This window comes from Oncorhynchus mykiss, chromosome 27, assembly GCF_057628025.1.
Source record: "Oncorhynchus mykiss isolate SJ-2025 chromosome 27, ASM5762802v1, whole genome shotgun sequence".
NCBI lineage: Eukaryota > Metazoa > Chordata > Actinopteri > Salmoniformes > Salmonidae > Oncorhynchus > Oncorhynchus mykiss.
Window position 1 is genome coordinate 29,170,181 of NC_143048.1, and position 20,321 is coordinate 29,190,501.

Here is a 20,321-nt window from a genome sequence, read left to right on the forward strand (position 1 = left end):
CCCGTCTGTCTGCCCGCACTATTGCACCCTCTCTGTGTGTGTGTGTGTGTGTGTGTGTGTGTGTGTGTGTGTGTGTGTCAGTGAGGAGTCCATCTGAGTGAATAAACCAGTTAATTAGCCAGTGTCCTCTCAGAGAAATGAGAGCACACCTGTACCAAGCACAGCAGCTGTGTTTTGGAGGGAAGAAGTCAGAAGTGGAGGGATGAGAGGGAGGGAGGAGGGGGCTGGAAGTGAGTTGTCTGAAATGTAAACTCTGGGAATCCATTTGCAACCTGCTCTTGATGACTCACATGTCAGCACTACTGATACTGTGTGCGTGTGTGCGTGCGTGCGCCACGTGTGTTTATCAATGTCTGAGTGTGTGTTTTGTTTGGTGTGGATCCAGAATTAGCCAATTAGCAGAGTTATGTTGGCTGTGTGTGTGTGTGTGTGTGTGTGTGTGTGTGTGTGTGTGTGTGTGTGTGTGTGTGTGTGTGTGTGTGTGTGTGTGTGTGTGTGTGTGTGTGTGTGTGTGTGTGTGTGTGTGTGTGTGTGTGTGTGTGTGTGTGTGTGTGTGTGTGTGTGTGTGTGTGTGTGTGCGTGCTTCATAGGGGTAGGAAGCAGGTGGCGTGGGGCACCAGGGTCATAGGATTTGTCTCCTCACAGACCGTGCTCTCCCAGACCTAGCAGGCTGGTGTGTGTACTACTATGACAGAGTGCTCTACCCAAGAGAGGCCTTTCCTGCCTGTTCAATGCGTCAGCCCCAAAGTGCATCTTAAGCAGAGCTGTGACGGCCCAGGAGCCCAAGGCCACAGGAAGCCACATGTACTGTACTGAATGAGTCTGTTTAAATGGACCAGGGACACTGCCACCTCTGTTGACATACAGCCTTCTGCCCTTCAGTGCTACACTATGTATCGTCTTAATACAGACCAGAGTGACTGTCTTTTCAGATATTATTCGCATATGGTAGTAATTCATCTCCTTTCTCCGTCCTCCAAGAGTAGTGCTTTATCAGCTAGTTATAAACATAATGCCATTTTCACACAGTCTTGACAAAGTGAACAATTCTCTCTCAGGACTTTTACAGTTGAGACTAAACAAGATGGGGACAGCACAACGAGATGATTCATCATCATGATTATGCAATGGGGTGTTCTTAACCTCTACCCACTTCCCGACGTAATCTTACAAATTAGCAGAAAAAGGGGAGCCCAGTCAATCCCCCTTCCTCTATCCTGCCTTGTTTATACCCAGAGCAGGCTAATTAGCCAGGGTTGCTAATGCTTAGTCATACGTTTGTTATAATCAGTTTGGAGTTTGTCTGGCTGAGCTGCAACAACTCCTGCATTGGTTGTTGACCCCTCTCTGACCTCACCTTTCACCTGTCTCCTGTCATCAGAGATACTGTACCTGGACTTTACATTGAGTTAAACTCAGTGTTTAGTTCATTTAGCCTGTCATGAACAACAGCCCTAACTATTATTTGTGGTTATAGGATGTTTTATCTTGATGTACTGTTCTAATGTGTGAACCTGACTTTATAGAAATGGAAAAAGACTATTCAAAGTAAATCTAGAATAACCTAAATCCAGCTAGAATTCAGTCTGACTTATAGCTCCGCCGCAAGAACATTCTCTGCACAGTACAGCAGAGCCACGGAAGCTGAACAGTGAGATGAAAGGTGAAATTTACTGATGTAGACTCCTCATCTCCAGGGGTTACTGAGGGATGAAGTCTCATCTCCAGGGGTTACTGAGGGATGAAGTCTCATCTCCAGGGGGTTACTGAGGGATGAAGTCTCATCTCCAGGGGTTACTGAGGGATGACGTCTCATCTCCAGGGGTTACTGAGGGATGAAGTCTCATCTCCAGGGGTTACTGAGGGATGAAGTCTCATCTCCAGTGGTTACTGAGGGATGATAGAGGGATGTAGACTCCTCATCTCCAGGGGTTACTGAGGGATGAAGTCTCTTCTCCGAGGGTTACTGAGGGATGAAGTCTCATCTCCAGGGGTTACTGAGGGATGAAGTCTCATCTCCAGGGGTTACTGAGGGATGAAGTCTCATCTCCAGGGGTTACTGAGGGATGAAGTCTCATCTCCAGGGGGTTACTGAGGGATGATAGAGGGATGTAGACTCCTCATCTCCAGGGGTTACTGAGGGATGAAGTCTCATCTCCTGGGGTTACTGAGGGATGAAGTCTCATCTCCAGGGGGTTACTGAGGGATGATAGAGGGATGTAGACTCATCTCCAGGGGTTACTGAGGGATGAAAGAGGGATGTAGACTCCTCATCTCCAGGGGTTACTGAGGGATGAAGTCTCATCTCCAGGGGTTACTGAGGGATGAAGTATCATCTCCAGGGGGTTACTGAGGGATGATAGAGGGATGTAGACTCATCTCCAGGGGTTACTGAGGGATGAAAGAGGGATATAGACTCCATCTCCAGGGGTTACTGTGGGATGAAGTCTCATCTCCAGGGGTTACTGTGGGATGAAGTCTCATCTCCAGGGGTTACTGAGGGATGAAGTCTCATCTCCAGGGGTTACTGAGGGATGAAGTCTCATCTCCAAGGGTTACTGAGGGATGAAGTCTCATCTCCAGGGGTTACTGAGGGATGAAAGAGGGATGTAGACTCCATCTCCAGGGGTTACTGAGGGATGAAAGAGGGACGTAGACTCCTCATCTCCAGGGGTTACTGAGGGATGAAGTCTCATCTCCAGGGGTTACTGAGGGATGAAGTCTCATTTCCAGGGGTTACTGAGGGATGATAGAGAGATGTAGACTCCATCTCCAGGGGTTACTGAGGGATGAAGTCTCATCTCCAGGGGTTACTGAGGGATTAAGTCTCATCTCCAGGGGTTACTGAGGGATGATAGAGGGATGTAGACTCCATCTCCAGGGGTTACTGAGGGATGATAGAGGGATGTAGACTCCTCTGGCTGGCATCTGTGTGTCTGTCTGGCTGCGTGTCTGTCTGGCTGCGAGTCTATCTGGCTGCGTATCTGTGTGTGTCTGTCTATGTGTGTCTGGCTGCTTGTCTGTCTGGCTGTCTGTCTGTCTGTCTGTCTGGCTTATTGTCTGGCTTCTTGTCTGGCTGCCTGTCTGTCTGTCTGGCTGGCTGTGGCTGGTTGTGTTTGGCTGTGTGTGTGTGTTTGCCTGTGTGTTTGTCTGTGTGTCTGTCTATGTGTGGCTGTGTGTGTGTTTAGAATGCTCCTCATAGCCCCAGAGTCAATGAGTGAAACTGAATCTCCTTGTGAGGATTGAAAACACAGTTGATTCAGTGTTGTCATAAGCTGTCTCACACCTCTGTGTAATCACAGTGAAGTTGGAGCTGTCTCACCCTTCTGTGGAATCACAATGAAGTTGGAGCTGTCTCACCCCTCTGTGTAATCACAGTGAAGTTGAAGCTGTCTCACCCCACTGTGTAATCACAGTGAAGTTGGAGCTGTCTCACCCTTCTGTGGAATCACAATGAAGTTGGAGCTGTCTCACCCCTCTGTGTAATCACAGTGAAGTTGAAGCTGTCTCACCCCACTGTGTAATCACAGTGAAGTTGGAGCTGTCTCACCCCTCTGTGTAATCACAGTAAAGTTGGAGCTGTCTCACCCCTCTGTGTAATCACAGTGAAGTTGGAGCTGTCTCACCCCTCTGTGTAATCACAGTGAAGTTGGAGCTGTCTCACCCTTCTGTGGAATCACAATGAAGTTGGAGCTGTCTCACCCCTCTGTGTAATCACAGTGAAGTTGAAGCTGTCTCACCCCACTGTGTAATCACAGTGAAGTTGGAGCTGTCTCACCCCTCTGTGTAATCACAGTAAAGTTGGAGCTGTCTCACCCCTCTGTGTAATCACAGTGAAGTTGGAGCTGTCTCACCCCTCTGTGTAATCACAGTGAAGTTGGAGCTGTCTCACACCTCTGTGTAATCACAGTGACGTTGAAGCTGTCTCACCCCTCTGTGTAATCACAGTGAAGTTGGAGCTGTCTCACCCCTCTGTGTAATCACAGTGACGTTGAAGCTGTCTCACCCCTCTGTGTAATCACAGTGAAGTTGGAGCTGTCTCACACCTCTGTGTAATCACAGTGACGTTGAAGCTGTCTCACCCCTCTGTGTAATCACAGTGAAGTTGGAGCTGTCTCACCCTTCTGTGGAATCACAATGAAGTTGGAGCTGTCTCACCCCTCTGTGTAATCACAGTGAAGTTGAAGCTGTCTTACCCCACTGTGTAATCACAGTGAAGTTGGAGCTGTCTCACCCCTCTGTGTAATCACAGTAAAGTTGGAGCTGTCTCACCCCTCTGTGTAATCACAGTGAAGTTGGAGCTGTCTCACCCCTCTGTGTAATCACAGTGAAGTTGGAGCTGTCTCACCCTTCTGTGGAATCACAATGAAGTTGGAGCTGTCTCACCCCTCTGTGTAATCACAGTGAAGTTGAAGCTGTCTCACCCCACTGTGTAATCACAGTGAAGTTGGAGCTGTCTCACCCCTCTGTGTAATCACAGTAAAGTTGGAGCTGTCTCACCCCTCTGTGTAATCACAGTGAAGTTGGAGCTGTCTCACCCCTCTGTGTAATCACAGTGAAGTTGGAGCTGTCTCACACCTCTGTGTAATCACAGTGACGTTGAAGCTGTCTCACCCCTCTGTGTAATCACAGTGAAGTTGGAGCTGTCTCACCCCTCTGTGTAATCACAGTGACGTTGAAGCTGTCTCACCCCTCTGTGTAATCACAGTGAAGTTGGAGCTGTCTCACACCTCTGTGTAATCACAGTGACGTTGAAGCTGTCTCACACCTCTGTGTAATCACAGTGAAGTTGGAGCTGTCTCACCCCTCTGTGTAATCACAGTGAAGTTGGAGCTGTCTCACCCCTCTGTGTAATCACAGTGACGTTGAAGCTGTCTCACCCCTCTGTGTAATCACAGTGAAGTTGGAGCTGTCTCACCCCTCTGTGTAATCACAGTGACGTTGAAGCTGTCTCACCCCTCTGTGTAATCACAGTGAAGTTGGAGCTGTACTGATTGGATCCTTGTTCTTCTTCTACAGATGAATAGAAGGCAGAGGACACAGACCAAAGACAACGTCCTCACACGCCTTATACTGCCCAGGAAAGATTTGAAATGAATATATATTCAATTGGGCATTTTCATTTTTTGTCATAATACTTCACTGTGATTTCTTTCAACTACATTTATTTGTGGGATTGTGTTGATTCTGTCTCTTGGAGGTGACAATGTCTTTGCTTCATCTACCTCACAGTCCCATAGTGTATCACCTTCCCTCCTTACGCGTACCTCGCTTAACCTAACCTGTTCACAGCTTTAATGAAGGCTTCATCTACCTCACAGTCCCATAGTGGAGACCTAGCAGCCTTTGTACTTAACCTGTTCACCACCTCCTCTGGGCCACATGCCAGCCTGACAACACTTTGTTGTTTAGTCCAGGGCCTCCTACAGAACCAGGCTGTGAATACCACTGTGGATTTGCCTCTAATACAAGGTTAATATGTCTTATGTGACTGGTTCACAGCACCAAGGAACTGCTGCTTTGTTAGCTGCTGCGAGCTCCTCTATCAGTTTACTGTGTAAATTATGTGTAAAGCAGATTGGTTTGGTCCCCAACGGACTCCTCCTCCGCTCTGTTCCACTGTGCGGTTGCAGGGCTGCTCTGTGGTTTTAATCCTGGTGAAATCACTGATGATTACGGCTTGAGCCTCAAGAATAGAATGAAGAGAGAGAGAGCTAATGGAACCTGCTTTTTCACCAGAGAGAGAGAGAGAGAGCTAACGGAACCTGCTTTTTCACCAGAGAGAGAGAAAGAGCTAACGGAACCTGCTTTTTCACCAGAGAGAGAGAGAGCTAACGGAACCTGCTTTTTCACCAGAGAGAGAGAGAGCTAACGGAACCTGCTTTTTCACCAAGGAGAGAGAGAGCTAACGGAACCTGCTTTTTCACCAGAGAGAGAGAGAGAGAGAGAGCTAACGGAACCTGCTTTTTCACCAGAGAGAGAGAGAGCTAACGGAACCTGCTTTTTCACCAGAGAGAGAGAGAGAGCTAACGGAACCTGCTTTTTCACCAGAGAGAGAGAAAGAGCTAACGGAACCTGCTTTTTCACCAGAGAGAGAGAGAGCTAACGGAACCTGCTTTTTCACCAGAGAGAGAGAGAGAGCTAACGGAACCTGCTTTTTCACCAGAGAGAGAGAGAGAGCTAACGGAACCTGCTTTTTCACCAGAGAGAGAGAAAGAGCTAACGGAACCTGCTTTTTCACCAGAGAGAGAGAGAGCTAACGGAACCTGCTTTTTCACCAGAGAGAGAGAGAGCTAACGGAACCTGCTTTTTCACCAAGGAGAGAGAGAGCTAACGGAACCTGCTTTTTCACCAGAGAGAGAGAGAGCTAACGGAACCTGCTTTTTCACCAGAGAGAGAGAGAGCTAACGGAACCTGCTTTTTCACCAGAGAGAGAGAGAGAGCTAACGGAACCTGCTTTTTCACCAGAGAGAGAGAAAGAGCTAACGGAACCTGCTTTTTCACCAGAGAGAGAGAGAGCTAACGGAACCTGCTTTTTCACCAGAGAGAGAGAGAGAGCTAACGGAACCTGCTTTTTCACCAGAGAGAGAGAGAGAGCTAACGGAACCTGCTTTTTCACCAGAGAGAGAGAAAGAGCTAACGGAACCTGCTTTTTCACCAGAGAGAGAGAGAGCTAACGGAACCTGCTTTTTCACCAGAGAGAGAGAGAGCTAACGGAACCTGCTTTTTCACCAAGGAGAGAGAGAGCTAACGGAACCTGCTTTTTCACCAGAGAGAGAGAGAGCTAACGGAACCTGCTTTTTCGCCAGAGAGAGAGAGAGCTAACGGAACCTGCTTTTTCACCAGAGAGAGAGAGAGCTAACGGAACCTGCTTTTTCACCAGAGAGAGAGAGAGAGCTAACGGAACCTGCTTTTTCGCCAGAGAGAAAGAGAGCTAACGGAACCTGCTTTTTCACCAGAGAGAGAGAGAGAGAGAGAGCTAACGGAACCTGCTTTTTCACCAGAGAGAGAGAGAGAGCTAACGGAACCTGCTTTTTCACCAGAGAGAGAGAGAGAGCTAACGGAACCTGCTTTTTCACCAGAGAGAGAGAGAGAGCTAACGGAACCTGCTTTTTCACCAGAGAGAGAGCTAACGGAACCTGCTTTTTCACCAGAGAGAGAGCTAACGGAACTTGCTTTTTCACCAGAGAGAGAGAGAGAGCGAACAAGACAAATGATTTCATATTCTCTGTGACCTTTGCTTGCTCTGCGTATTGGTAGTGTTTCCTGCAGTCAAGGGGGAAGATTTTTAAATGCCCACTTAGAAATAGGAAGTTATACTGCTGCCTCTTGGCGATGTGTTCTATTCTAATTCAGGTCCTTTATCTTGCCTACGAGTGTGGTTCAGCCTACAGAGAGGATTGGTCTTTCGATACCAGCTTCTCGGAGTCTATGTGCCATTCAGAGGGTGGGCACTCCACCTCGATTGTATCCCAGCTCTTAGGGGCAATGTCCTCCTTAAAGTCAAACCCTAAGAGTCTATCTGTGGGTAGTGCATATGTGGCTCTGGTCAAAGGTAGTGCACTACAAAGGGAATAGGGTGCTTTTCATCAGATAATTCACCTTTCAATTAAATAGCCCTGACTAATGGCTTTCTCCTGAAAGTCCCTGAGCTCTGAGGTTATTTATCGGGTGAGGGGGCTGGACTGCAGGTCTGCAGGTATTATGGATTTCATCAGGTTTGGGTCCCTCGTGGTTTGTTATCGGCAATGATGACATTCACCAAATAGTCAAATTCACCACCTATCCACAAAAGTAATGCACTCTTGTTATTTGATGTCGATATACTAACCCATAGATCCCCTGGTCAGTGGGTTTCATGGTCCCACAGTCCTCACTATATGGTTTGGCATCCATGTAAGGCTTTAGCCCAGTAAATCCTTCTAGAACATTTCCCCTAGGGTAAGACGGGATTGCCTCAGAACTAAGTCATTGGGTCATTGGTATAAAGCACCTGTAGGCCCTCTGTTCTACTCAAATACCCAAGCTGTTTAAAGAAGATTGAGTGTAATTGAATAGATTACTGGCACCCACTCACTTGACTAAATCTCATATAGATAGCAGGTGAGAATCTTTGGTGATTGGTGGGGAATGTGGAGTGAAGGAAGAGGTGGTGGTGCAGGGATTGGGAAGGAAGGAGGACAGCTGTTTGAAGCACACAAGGTAAACCATTCTCTGCTCTGAGATTGCCCACATTTTGAAGATTTTGTCAAAGGGATCTGCCAGAGTTTTGGATGAGCTCAACTTATCCGGCTTCCGCAGTGAGTCTCTTCCTGTCAGATAGCATTGGCTGGAATCGTCTGTCTCGCAGCTCCCTGAAGGAGAGAACAGATTACTATCAGGCTCAGGCATGAAGTGTGCCAATTAAATGAGACGAGGCTCTATTAGGATTTAAAGAAACGGGGTTCTTTCTCAGAATGGAACGCAGCCATGGCATTTCCTCCTATACGCCAACACCACACCAAGCCCTGCCGAGACGGCCCCGGACTCCTAATAACCTTCCACTCGGGGGCCTATACCTGTGATCTTCAACCAGGGGAAGGAAGCTTCAAGACATCCAGGCTGAAATAAGCCTTCCCTGCCAAGGCTGCTCTGAACACCTGCAACGCCTGGGACTTTGTCTTCCTCTGCTGCTGGTTGCCGGCGGTAAGGAACTGCAGGTGTCTGGTTGTCTAGCGAAGCTGCAGAGAACCATTCAGTAAACACTGGCTTGAGTGACGGGCTCCATCTCAGGCTCCACTCGACCTCCAAAGTTGAGGCGAAACGTGATTATGGTGTCGTATTTCCAGCTATGGTGAGCAGTGAGAGAGTTGAGCATTCTGTTTCTCTCCTATGGTTGTGTATTTTACAGTTAGGATCGGACTAAGACTGTACAGAGATACCTGTGGTCGCCTCGAGTGGAGTAGCTAAGTAAAAATCAATATTTGAATGCTCAGCGTGAAAACAGACGAGACAAAAGGTAAAAGATGAAATGAAAATCATCACACTAGGTTTCTTCTTAAGACTAACACCCCCACCTCCCCTCAACATACACACATTCTGATTGTATAACTGCAACAGCATGAGTAGTACACACTGGCAGCCTGTGACAGCTCATTTAAAAAAATAAAAACACGTCTCCCATTGGGATAACTGCCACCCACTCAAAACACTTTGAAAACACACCGTAAATGGCCTTGTCCCCCCCCCCCCCCTTCCCTCCCTACATCCCTCCCTGCTAGGTAGGGATTGTTTTTGTCTGTAGCTTGATGCAAAGGCTTAATGAAGCCTCAAAGGTATTGAGCATCATATACAATTACTGTGCTTACACAGCGGAGAAGGAGTGTATAACACACACTTACTCACCCGGTGCAGCGCAGTGTGATGCTTCTCCAGAGCCCTAGCATTGGAACAGCTCCAGCACAGTCACGACTGATGTGTCAGACTAAGAGACAAGATGGAAGTTCACCATGAAACACTCACTGTCAACACCTTCTCTTTAGCCGGGTATAATTAATGTTAACAACAACAGTGCTGGTCTGTTTTAATATTTAATATATCTGGGTTGGAGGACCGTGTGTAACAGTGACAGAAGACTAGTCCAAAGTCTTAAAGATGTGTTATTAAAGGTTTTGTGTCATTTCAGCCAGTAGTTTGGAAAGTTGCACTCACTAAAAAAAGTGTCCCCAATAATTGTGCACAATTGTGTGCAAATTCTTCCATTTCATATGACATGATACGTCCTGCAATAAACACAATAATAAATAAATATAAATGTTCCTGTAATTCGTATGATATGCTCTGAATTCCAATTCATACAATACGTTAGGAAATCATTTTCTAGTGCTTATTATACCTTTCAATCTCTTTAAGCAACCAGAATGTGAGAACTGGTCCATCCCTCACTGACTCTCGTCTCATCTCTGCTTTCCATTCTTCATATACCCAGAGACTGTCATTGATAAACAGTTTGAGTCAGTGTACTTGAGATACTGTGGATAGAGAGATTGCTGCATAGATTAAATGATGACATACTGCAGATGTATACAGGCTGCTAGATATATAGTAGATAAGAAAACTTGGAAGCACAAGCGCACACACACGTACTGTCTTTGGTCTGCTGCTCCTGTACGTGCTGTATGTAAATGTGTTTTGGTGAGCTCTCCTCTTAGTGCACATTCTCCCCATAGGAGTCAAGTGCACGAGGAAAGGGGTGAAGGACTCGCAGACTGGTGCACTAATTAACTGAAATGCCAACACATTACCTGGGTTTTAATGAACTTTCAAAACCAGAGCTCACTCCAAGGGGTGCCACTGCCGGGCAAAACTGTGCTGACACAGTACTGGCCGTCAGAGTGGAGCTTTAAGGTGCAGCATACACAATGGGGAACGAACACTCAGGCTCCTACTCCCGCTGCTCTGAGGAGAATATTCCTGGGGTGGAGTGTAGAAGAGAAGCAAGGGCGACTAAGACAACCCTTGGCCCTCTGTGTTATGTCTGGGTCTGGGAACAAAGTGATGTAGTGAACGTAGGACTAACACAACCAGGGGGAGGCTCTGACTGGCCACAATGCCACATCATTGTCACACACACACAGCCAATCCACATCAGCCTCTCTGTGTTAATGCACATTCATAGGGAAACAATACAATGTCAGGAAATGTGAAGGCCAGTTATTTCTGTTGCTATACCAATTAATGCAACAAAGACGTTGTATTGACATCAAATTACATCACATGCATGTATACTTTTTTGGAAACGTATATTAGCAACTGTAGAGCAAATACTACTGTGTATTGAATTAAGATGTTTTTACCCCTCTTTAAATGGAAATGTGTACATAGACAAGGTAAAGCATAAATGTCATTAGCTGCCTCTATCCCCTTCTGCTATGTAATGAAAGAAGTGTGATAGAACACAGAATTCTACTTGCTCAGGTTATCCACCTCTGTTGAGTTATGAGCCAAGGAGCAGGCTTCTCCACCTCAGTACTGGCTCTGCTCCCAGATACAACCCATTTAGAGTTGATATGAAGAGATATCCACTGTCTATTAATACCACCATTATTTACAGAAGATTCTCTTTACTCTTTAAAAAGGAGGAGGGTGGCCCATTCATCCTCCTTTATATTAGAGGTTCAGAATAAAGATCACTTTCTGTATGTTCTCTCATTGCTTTCTCTTTTTGTTTTCTTATTGTTTCCCCATTTTGCCATCTTGTAATTAACAATACCAAACAATACTGATGCTACAGTGCCTCACAATGTCATCTTGATTGTCCCTATTCTGACATCAATACCAAACAATACTGATGCTACATCTCCTCAGAATGTCATCTTGATTGTCCCTATTCTGACATCAATACAAAACAATACTGATGCTACATCTCCTCAGAATGTCATCTTGATTGTCCCTATTCTGACATCAATACCAAACAATACTGATGCTACATCTCCTCAGAATGTCATCTTGATTGTCCCTATTCTGACATCAATACCAAACAATACTGATGTTACAGTGCCTCACAATGTCATCTTGATTGTCCCTATTCTGACATCAATACCAAACAATACTGATGCTACAGCTCCTCACAATGTCATCTTGATTGTCCCTATTCTGACATCAATACAAAACAATACTGATGCTACATCTCCTCACAATGTCATCTTGATTGTCCCTATTCTGCCATCAATACAAAACAATACTGATGCTACATCTCCTCAGAATGTCATCTTGATTGTCCCTATTCTGACATCAATACCAAACAATACTGATGCTACATCTCCTCACAATGTCATCTTGATTGTCCCTATTCTGACATCAATACTGATGCTACATCTCCTCACAATGTCATCTTGATTGTCCCTATTCTGACATCAATACCAAACAATACTGATGCTACATCTCCTCACAATGTCATCTTGATTGTCCCTATTCTGACATCAATACTGATGCTACATCTCCTCACAATGTCATCTTGATTGTCCCTATTCTGCCATCAATACCAAACAATACTGATGCTACATCTCCTCAGAATGTCATCTTGATTGTCCCTATTCTGACATCAATACTGATGCTACAGCTCCTCAGAATGTCATCTTGATTGTCCCTATTCTGACATCAATACCAAACAATACTGATGCTACATCTCCTCAGAATGTCATCTTGATTGTCCCTATTCTGACATCAATACCAAACAATACTGATGCTACATCTCCTCAGAATGTCATCTTGATTGTCCCTATTCTGACATCAATACTGATGCTACATCTCCTCAGAATGTCATCTTGATTGTCCCTATTCTGACATCAATACCAAACAATACTGATGCTACATCTCCTCAGAATGTCATCTTGATTGTCCCTATTCTGACATCAATACCAAACAATACTGATGCTACATCTCCTCAGAATGTCATCTTGATTGTCCCTATTCTGACATCAATACCAAACAATACTGATGCTACATCTCCTCACAATGTCATCTTGATTGTCCCTATTCTGACATCAATACAAAACAATACTGATGCTACATCTCCTCAGAATGTCATCTTGATTGTCCCTATTCTGACATCAATACCAAACAATACTGATGCTACATCTCCTCAGAATGTCATCTTGATTGTCCCTATTCTGACATCAATACCAAACAATACTGATGCTACAGTGCCTCACAATGTCATCTTGATTGTCCCTATTCTGACATCAATACAAAACAATACTGATGCTACATCTCCTCAGAATGTCATCTTGATTGTCCCTATTCTGACATCAATACCAAACAATACTGATGCTACATCTCCTCACAATGTAATCTTGATTGTCCCTATTCTGACATCAATACTGATGCTACATCTCCTCACAATGTCATCTTGATTGTCCCTATTCTGACATCAATACCAAACAATACTGATGCTACATCTCCTCAGAATGTCATCTTGATTGTCCCTATTCTGACATCAATACCAAACAATACTGATGCTACAGTGCCTCACAATGTCATCTTGATTGTCCCTATTCTGTCATCAATACCAAACAATACTGATGCTACATCTCCTCACAATGTCATCTTGATTGTCCCTATTCTGACATCAATACCAAACAATACTGATGCTACAGCTCCTCACAATGTCATCTTGATTGTCCCTATTCTGACATCAATACCAAACAATACTGATGCTACATCTCCTCACAATGTCATCTTGATTGTCCCTATTCTGACATCAATACTGATGCTACAGCTCCTCAGAATGTCATCTTGATTGTCCCTATTCTGACATCAATACCAAACAATACTGATGCTACATCTCCTCAGAATGTCATCTTGATTGTCCCTATTCTGACATCAATACCAAACAATACTGATGCTACATCTCCTCACAATGTCATCTTGATTGTCCCTATTCTGACATCAATACCAAACAATACTAATGCTACATCTCCTCAGAATGTCATCTTGATTGTCCCTATTCTGACATCAATACCAAACAATACTGATGCTACATCTCCTCACAATGTCATCTTGATTGTCCCTATTCTGACATCAATACCAAACAATACTGATGCTACATCTCCTCAGAATGTCATCTTGATTGTCCCTATTCTGACATCAATACTGATGCTACATCTCCTCACAATGTCATCTTGATTGTCCCTATTCTGACATCAATACCAAACAATACTGATGCTACATCTCCTCACAATGTCATCTTGATTGTCCCTATTCTGACATCAATACCAAACAATACTGATGCTACATCTCCTCAGAATGTCATCTTGATTGTCCCTATTCTGACATCAATACCAAACAATACTTATGCTACATCTCCTCACAATGTCATCTTGATTGTCCCTATTCTGCCATCAATACCAAACAATACTGATGCTACATCTCCTCACAATGTCATCTTGATTGTCCCTATTCTGACATCAATACCAAACAATACTGATGCTACATCTCCTCAGAATGTCATCTTGATTGTCCCTATTCTGCCATCAATACAAAACAATACTGATGCTACAGCTCCTCACAATGTCACCCTGATTTGTCATGCTATTGCCTTTTAAATCCAGGAACATAAAAGACAGATTGCAAGTTTACACAACAGGATACTCCAGTTGATCAACCTGTCTCTCCGGCGTTCCTCAGGAAACAAACCTCAATGAAAGAGGGAATAATTAAACGGGAGGATGAAAAAGGAGAAGAAGAAAAAATGCCTGACAAGCTTTCTAATTTCCCCCAACAGCAGGTGGTTGTCATCCATCTGAGAGTAGTTACAGACAGCTGGCGATACTCCACTCCAAAGAGAGAGAGTGTGTGTGTGTGTGTGTGTGTGTGTGTTGGGAGAACAGGTTGGCAGGAGTGCTGGTGGTCTCTGCACAGTGTCACTCTCTCATCCCCCTAATGATCACACATTGCCGCTCTGCCCTCTGAAGTTGGCACTGCCCACAGGTGTTTGACCTTTGACCCCCAGCCTGATGGCTAGCACTCAGAAGCCCCTGGCTTAGTGGAGTACCTCTGCCTGCCTGACAGTTATAAAAGATGACTGCTCAGAACAGAATGAAGATCACTCAGGCTTTTGTAATCCTTTGTAATCCTTTGTAGTCTCTGCCTTATGGCAAAGTGTGTTGTCTTAACTCAGATACAGTGACTGAGGGACTGGCGTAAAGTCTGAGAAACACCACCTGTTACAATGGGAATAGTGTGACTAGATATAAAGGCAGTTTAACTGTAAACATTATGTTCATGCAGTAAGACTACCTACATTGAGACTAAATAAATAAAGATACATTTCCCCTGCATCTCCTCCTCTCCAGACCTTTCATGTCTTTTGGCCCATGACTGTCTTCCTCTATGTCCACCCTATGGAACGACAGAGCTCTGTAGACCAACCAGCACCTGTCCATCTTTCTGTGTACATGTGTCTGTGGGGTAAAAACTTCATCGACACTAAGAGTGTCTGAACAGCGACTAAATCATTCGCAGCAGGAGGTGGCTGAGAACAAAGCAAAAGGCCCTTTCATTCCCCTCACCCCCCACCTCTCCCCTCACCCCTCACCCCCCACCTCTCCCCTCACCCCCCACCTCACCCCTCACCCCCCACCTCTCCTCTCACCCCCCACCTCACCCCCCACCTCTCCCCTCACCCCCCACCTCTCCCCTCACCCCCCACCTCTCCCCTCACCCCCCACCTCTCCCCTCACCCCTCACCCCCCACCTCTCCTCTCACCCCCCACCTCACCCCCCACCTCTCCCCTCACCCCCACCTCTCCCCTCACCCCCCACCTCTCCCCTCACCTCTCCCCTCACCCCCCACCCCCCACCTCTCCCCTCACCTATCCCCTCACCTATCCCCTCACCCCCCACCTCTCCCCTCACCCCCCACCTCTCCCCCCACCCCCACCTCTCCCCCCACCCCCCACCTCTCCCCCCACCTCTCCCCTCACCCCCCCATCTCACCCCCCACCTCTCCCCTCACCCCTCACCTCTCCCCCAACCTCTCCCCTCACTCCCCACCTCTCCACTCACCCGCCAACCTCTTCCCTCTCTCCCCAACCTCTCCCCTCACACCCCACCTCTCCCCTCACCCCCACCTCTCCCCCCAACCTCACCCCCCACCTCTCCCCCCAACCTCACCCCTCACCTCTCCCCCAACCTCTCCCCTCTCCCCCAACCTCTTACAGTAATGAAACGATGCAACTTTTCCCTCTTACTCCATTTGTAGTATCTTACAAAAATGTTTATTTTCCTAAAACATCCCTCTGGCAGGCCACCTTGGAAACAGCCACTTCACTCTCTTTTTACCCGTGATTTGTAAGCCCTCCTCTTCTCAACCCTCGCTCTCTTTTGGTCTGTTTGGGCCTCTCTAGCCAGAATATTTTGTGTTCTCTTGGGACTGGTTCAGCCAAGAAGATCTGTATGACTGGAAATGATCACCAGCACCACATCTCCCATTATCTTCTGAATGGATTCTACTAAAAGGCCCTAATGCATTTAGCTGTTTAACCACTGCACAGCTCATTTTGTTTTACAAGTTCCCTGATAATCCCAAGCCGTTGGTAATTATCTTATTGAGTGAGCCCCCACTCTTTACAAGTTCCCTGATAATCACAAGCCGTTGGTAATTATCTTATTGAGTGAGCCCCCACTCTTTTCAAGTTCCCTGATAATCACAAGCCGTTGGTAATTATCTTATTGAGTGAGCCCCCACTCTTTTCAAGTTCCCTGATAATCACAAGCCGTTGGTAATTATCTTATTGAGTGAGCCCCCACTCTTTTCAAGTTCCCTGATAATCACAAGCCATTGGTAATTATCTTATTGAGTGAGCCCCCACTCTTTTCAAGTTCCCTGATAATCACAAGCCGTTGGTAATTATCTTATTGAGTGAGCCCCCACTCTTTTCAAGTTCCCTGATAATCACAAGCCGTTGGTAATTATCTTATTGAGTGAGCCCCCACTCTTTACAAGTTCCCTGATAATCACAAGCCGTTGGTAATTATCTTATTGAGTGAGCCCCCACTCTTTACAAGTTCCCTGATAATCACAAGCCGTTGGTAATTATCTTATTGAGTGAGCCCCCACTCTTTTCAAGTTCCCTGATAATCACAAGCCGTTGGTAATTATCTTATTGAGTGAGCCCCCACTCTTTTCAAGTTCCCTGATAATCACAAGCCGTTGGTAATTATCTTATTGAGTGAGCCCCCACTCTTTTCAAGTTCCCTGATAATCACAAGCCGTTGGTAATTATCTTATTGAGTGAGCCCCCACTCTTTTCAAGTTCCCTGATAATCACAAGCCGTTGGTAATTATCTTATTGAGTGAGCCCCCACTCTTTTCAAGTTCCCTGATAATCACAAGCCGTTGGTAATTATCTTATTGAGTGAGCCCCCACTCTTTTCCTTGTGCGTGTGTGTAACCTTTGTGTGCATAGCATGTGCATGAGCATATCCAAGTGTGTGTGTGTGTGCTTGTGTTCTTCACAATGTTATGCTCCAAGGCCAGTGTGGAGCAAATTGTTTCTCTAATTTGCCAAATGCTTTGAATCTCCTCGTCCTCCTGCTGTTGGGAAATGGCCCTTTAATAATAAAGGCCAATTAGGTTAAAAGAGCTTTGCTACTTCCCCTGATGTGGCCAAAGCTTCATGTTTTCTCCCATTATACCAAACTGGTATTTTAGGGCCCTTTGTAAAAAAAATAAAAAAAAATAAAAAAAAATAAAACATTTTTCTCTCTCACAGTTTTCAGTCGAAGTCCAAGTTACGCATGCAGTTCTCCAGTTGGAGCTGAAACCTTACTGAACAGATTTCACTTTGGTTGTGTAGCACAAGAGATGCCTTTCTCCCCTCATGTTTTGTCTCTTGTGGTGTGCAATGTGCATCATCCTGTTTAACAGAGTGTATGAGGAGGTAAATTGGAGAGTTTTTTTCTTGGCCAGGAATGTGACTTTGCCCATGTTGTTTGTGAGCTGTGTTAAATGAGGCTGAGAGAGAGCAGGGCCTGGTGCTCACATCAGGCTGGTCACTAGAAGCACGTAGATTTCAGACGTTTGAAAAGGTCCTCAGGACATCAATATATGCTGTACTCAGCGCTCGCTAAAAAATATAAAAAGTTATGCCACAGCAGTGGGCTCGAACTCACAACGCTCAGAGCACGCTGCTTAGACCAGGGTTTCCCAAACTTTCTTCCTCGGGCCCCCCTTCCAGCATTGGGGAACGTCCCGGGCCCCCCCTGCGCGTGCACTTGCGCCAGGTCTATTTATATGCGCCCAAGCACTGTTGATGACACAAACTGTTCACACCCCTCTTGTTGGTGGAGAGAATTTAGCAGTTTAAAGCTCATTTCCTGCAATTCTACACATTTTGACATGGGGTACAAAGAACATTTAGCCGTTTTAAAGCAAATTTTCTTGCAATTCTATACATATTGCGACATCTAATATGTATTCATGTGATATTTGAGTGACATAAAAATGACAGTATCTATGGGCTGAACAACGAAATAAAACATTAGCAGACATGGCCTAGTTGATCTGGACATTTCTGACAAGTTCCAAATATCTCTTTAAGATATCCAATGACTGACATGTCAAGAGGAACTGATAATACACTACCACCCCATTCACTGTACCTTGTGCATTCTACTATTACAACTTTTAAGAGAATGTACAAAAAAAGGGGGTTTTCTTTATTTTTACTATTTTCTACATTGTAGAATAATAGTGAAGACATCAACGCTATGAAATAACACATGGAATCATGTAGTAACCAAAAAAGTTACTATAAAATATATTTGAGATTTGAGATTCTTCAAAGTAGCCACCCTTTGCCTTGATGACAGCTTTGCACACTCATTGCATTCTCTCAACCAGCTTCACCTGGAATGCTTTACCAACAGTCTTGAAGGAGTTTCCAAATATGTTGAGCACTTCTTGGCTACTTTTTGTTCACTCTACAGTCCAACTCATCTCAAACCATCTCAATTGGGTTAAGGTCAGGTGATTGTGGAGGCCAGGTCATCTGATGCAGTACTCCATCACTCTCCTCGGTCAAATAGCCCTTACACAGCCTGGAGGTGTGCTGTCCTATTGAAAAACAAATGATAATTCCACTAAGCCCAAACCAGATGGGATGGCGTATCGCTGCAGAATGCTGTGGTAGCCATGCTGGTTAAGTGTACCTTGCATTCTAAATAAATCACTGACATTGTCATCAGCAAAGCACCATCACACCTCCTCCTCTATGCTTCACGGTTGGAACCACACACGGAGACCATCCGTTCACCTGCTCTGTGTCTCACAAAGACACGGCAGTTGGGACCAAAAATCTTACATTTAGACTCATCAGACCAAAGGACAAATGTACACCAGTCTAATGTCCATTGCTCATCTTTCTTGGCCCAAGCAAGTCTCTTCTTCTTATTGGTGTCCTTTAGTAGTAGTTTCTTTGCAGCAGTTCCACCATGCATCTCAGTGCTTGAGGCGTCACTACAGACACCCTGGTTTGATTTCAAGCTGTATCAAAACCGGCTGTGATTGGGAGTCCCATAGGGCGGCACACAATTGGCCCAGCGTCGTCCGGGTTTGGCCTACTGTTTCCCGGTAGGCCGTCCTTGTAAATAAGAATTTGTTCTTAACTGACTTGCCTAGTTCAATAAAAGTTCAATAAAACATGTTTTTTTAAATAAAGAAATGAAGGCCTGATTCACTCAGTCTCTGAACAGTTGATGTTGAGATGTGTCTGTTACTTGAACTCTGTGAAGAATTTATTTGGGCTGCAATTTCTGAGGCTGGTAACTCTAATGAACTTATCCTCTGCAGCAGAGGTAACTCTGGGTCTTCCTTTCCTGTGGCAATCCTCATGAGAGACAGTTTCATCATAGCGCTTGATGGTTTTTGCGACTGCACCTGAAGAAATGTTCAAAGTTCTTGAAATGTTCTGTATTGACTGACCATGTGTTAAAGTAATGATGGACTGTCATTTCTCTTTGCTTATTAAATATAGAATATATTTTGATTTGTTTAACACTTTTTTGGTTACTTTGAATTTGAGTTACTTAAACTTTGAGTTGTTTTTGTTTTAACCCTGTAACCACGTGGAATTAATGGGTCCAAAATCGATATGAAACTATGAGATCAATTTGGCTCAGATGCCTTTGTGTGAGAAGGTCTGGGTCTGTGTGTGAGAAGGTCTGGGTCTGTGTGTGAGAAGGTCTGGATCTGTGTGTGAGAAGGTCTGGATCTGTGTGTGAGTCAGTCTGGATCTGTGTGTGAGTCAGTCCGGATCTGTGTGTGAGTCAGTCTGGATCTGTGTGTGAGTCAGTCTGGATCTGTGTGTGAGTCAGTCTAGATCTGTGTGTGAGTCAGTCTGGATCTGTGTGTGAGTCAGTCTGGATCTGTGTGTGAGTCAGTCTGGATCTGTGTGTGAGTCAGTCTAGATCTGTGTGTGAGTCAGTCTGGATCTGTGTGTGAGTCAGTCTGGATCTGTGTGTGAGTCAGTCTGGATCTGTGTGCGAGTCAGTCTGGATCTGTGTGTGTGCTGACATGCTAACCTAGGTCTCAGGAACGACACACTCCATTTGTTGTGGCATTGGAGCGGCTGTGAGCCAGAGCCTCCTGTTCTGATGTGGCTGAGGCACCAGAGACACGCCAGAGAAGCATACACACACACACACACCTGGTTTAGATTTATCCCTGTCAAAATTAAACAAAATAAGAACGCGTCAAGAACAAGGAATTTTAATAGGTACAAAATAATGTCAAGGGCAAAAATAACAGAGCAAAGCTCTGCTTGCTGCAAATGGAGATG

At 45.3% G+C, this 20,321-nt stretch overlaps 1 protein-coding gene across 10 annotated transcripts in view; it reads left to right on the forward strand.

Moving 5' to 3' along the window:
- LOC110507900 (RNA-binding protein Musashi homolog 2) overlaps window positions 1-20,321 on the forward strand; it is a 404,988-nt gene that overhangs the window by 118,269 nt on the left and 266,398 nt on the right. The window lies entirely within an intron of this gene.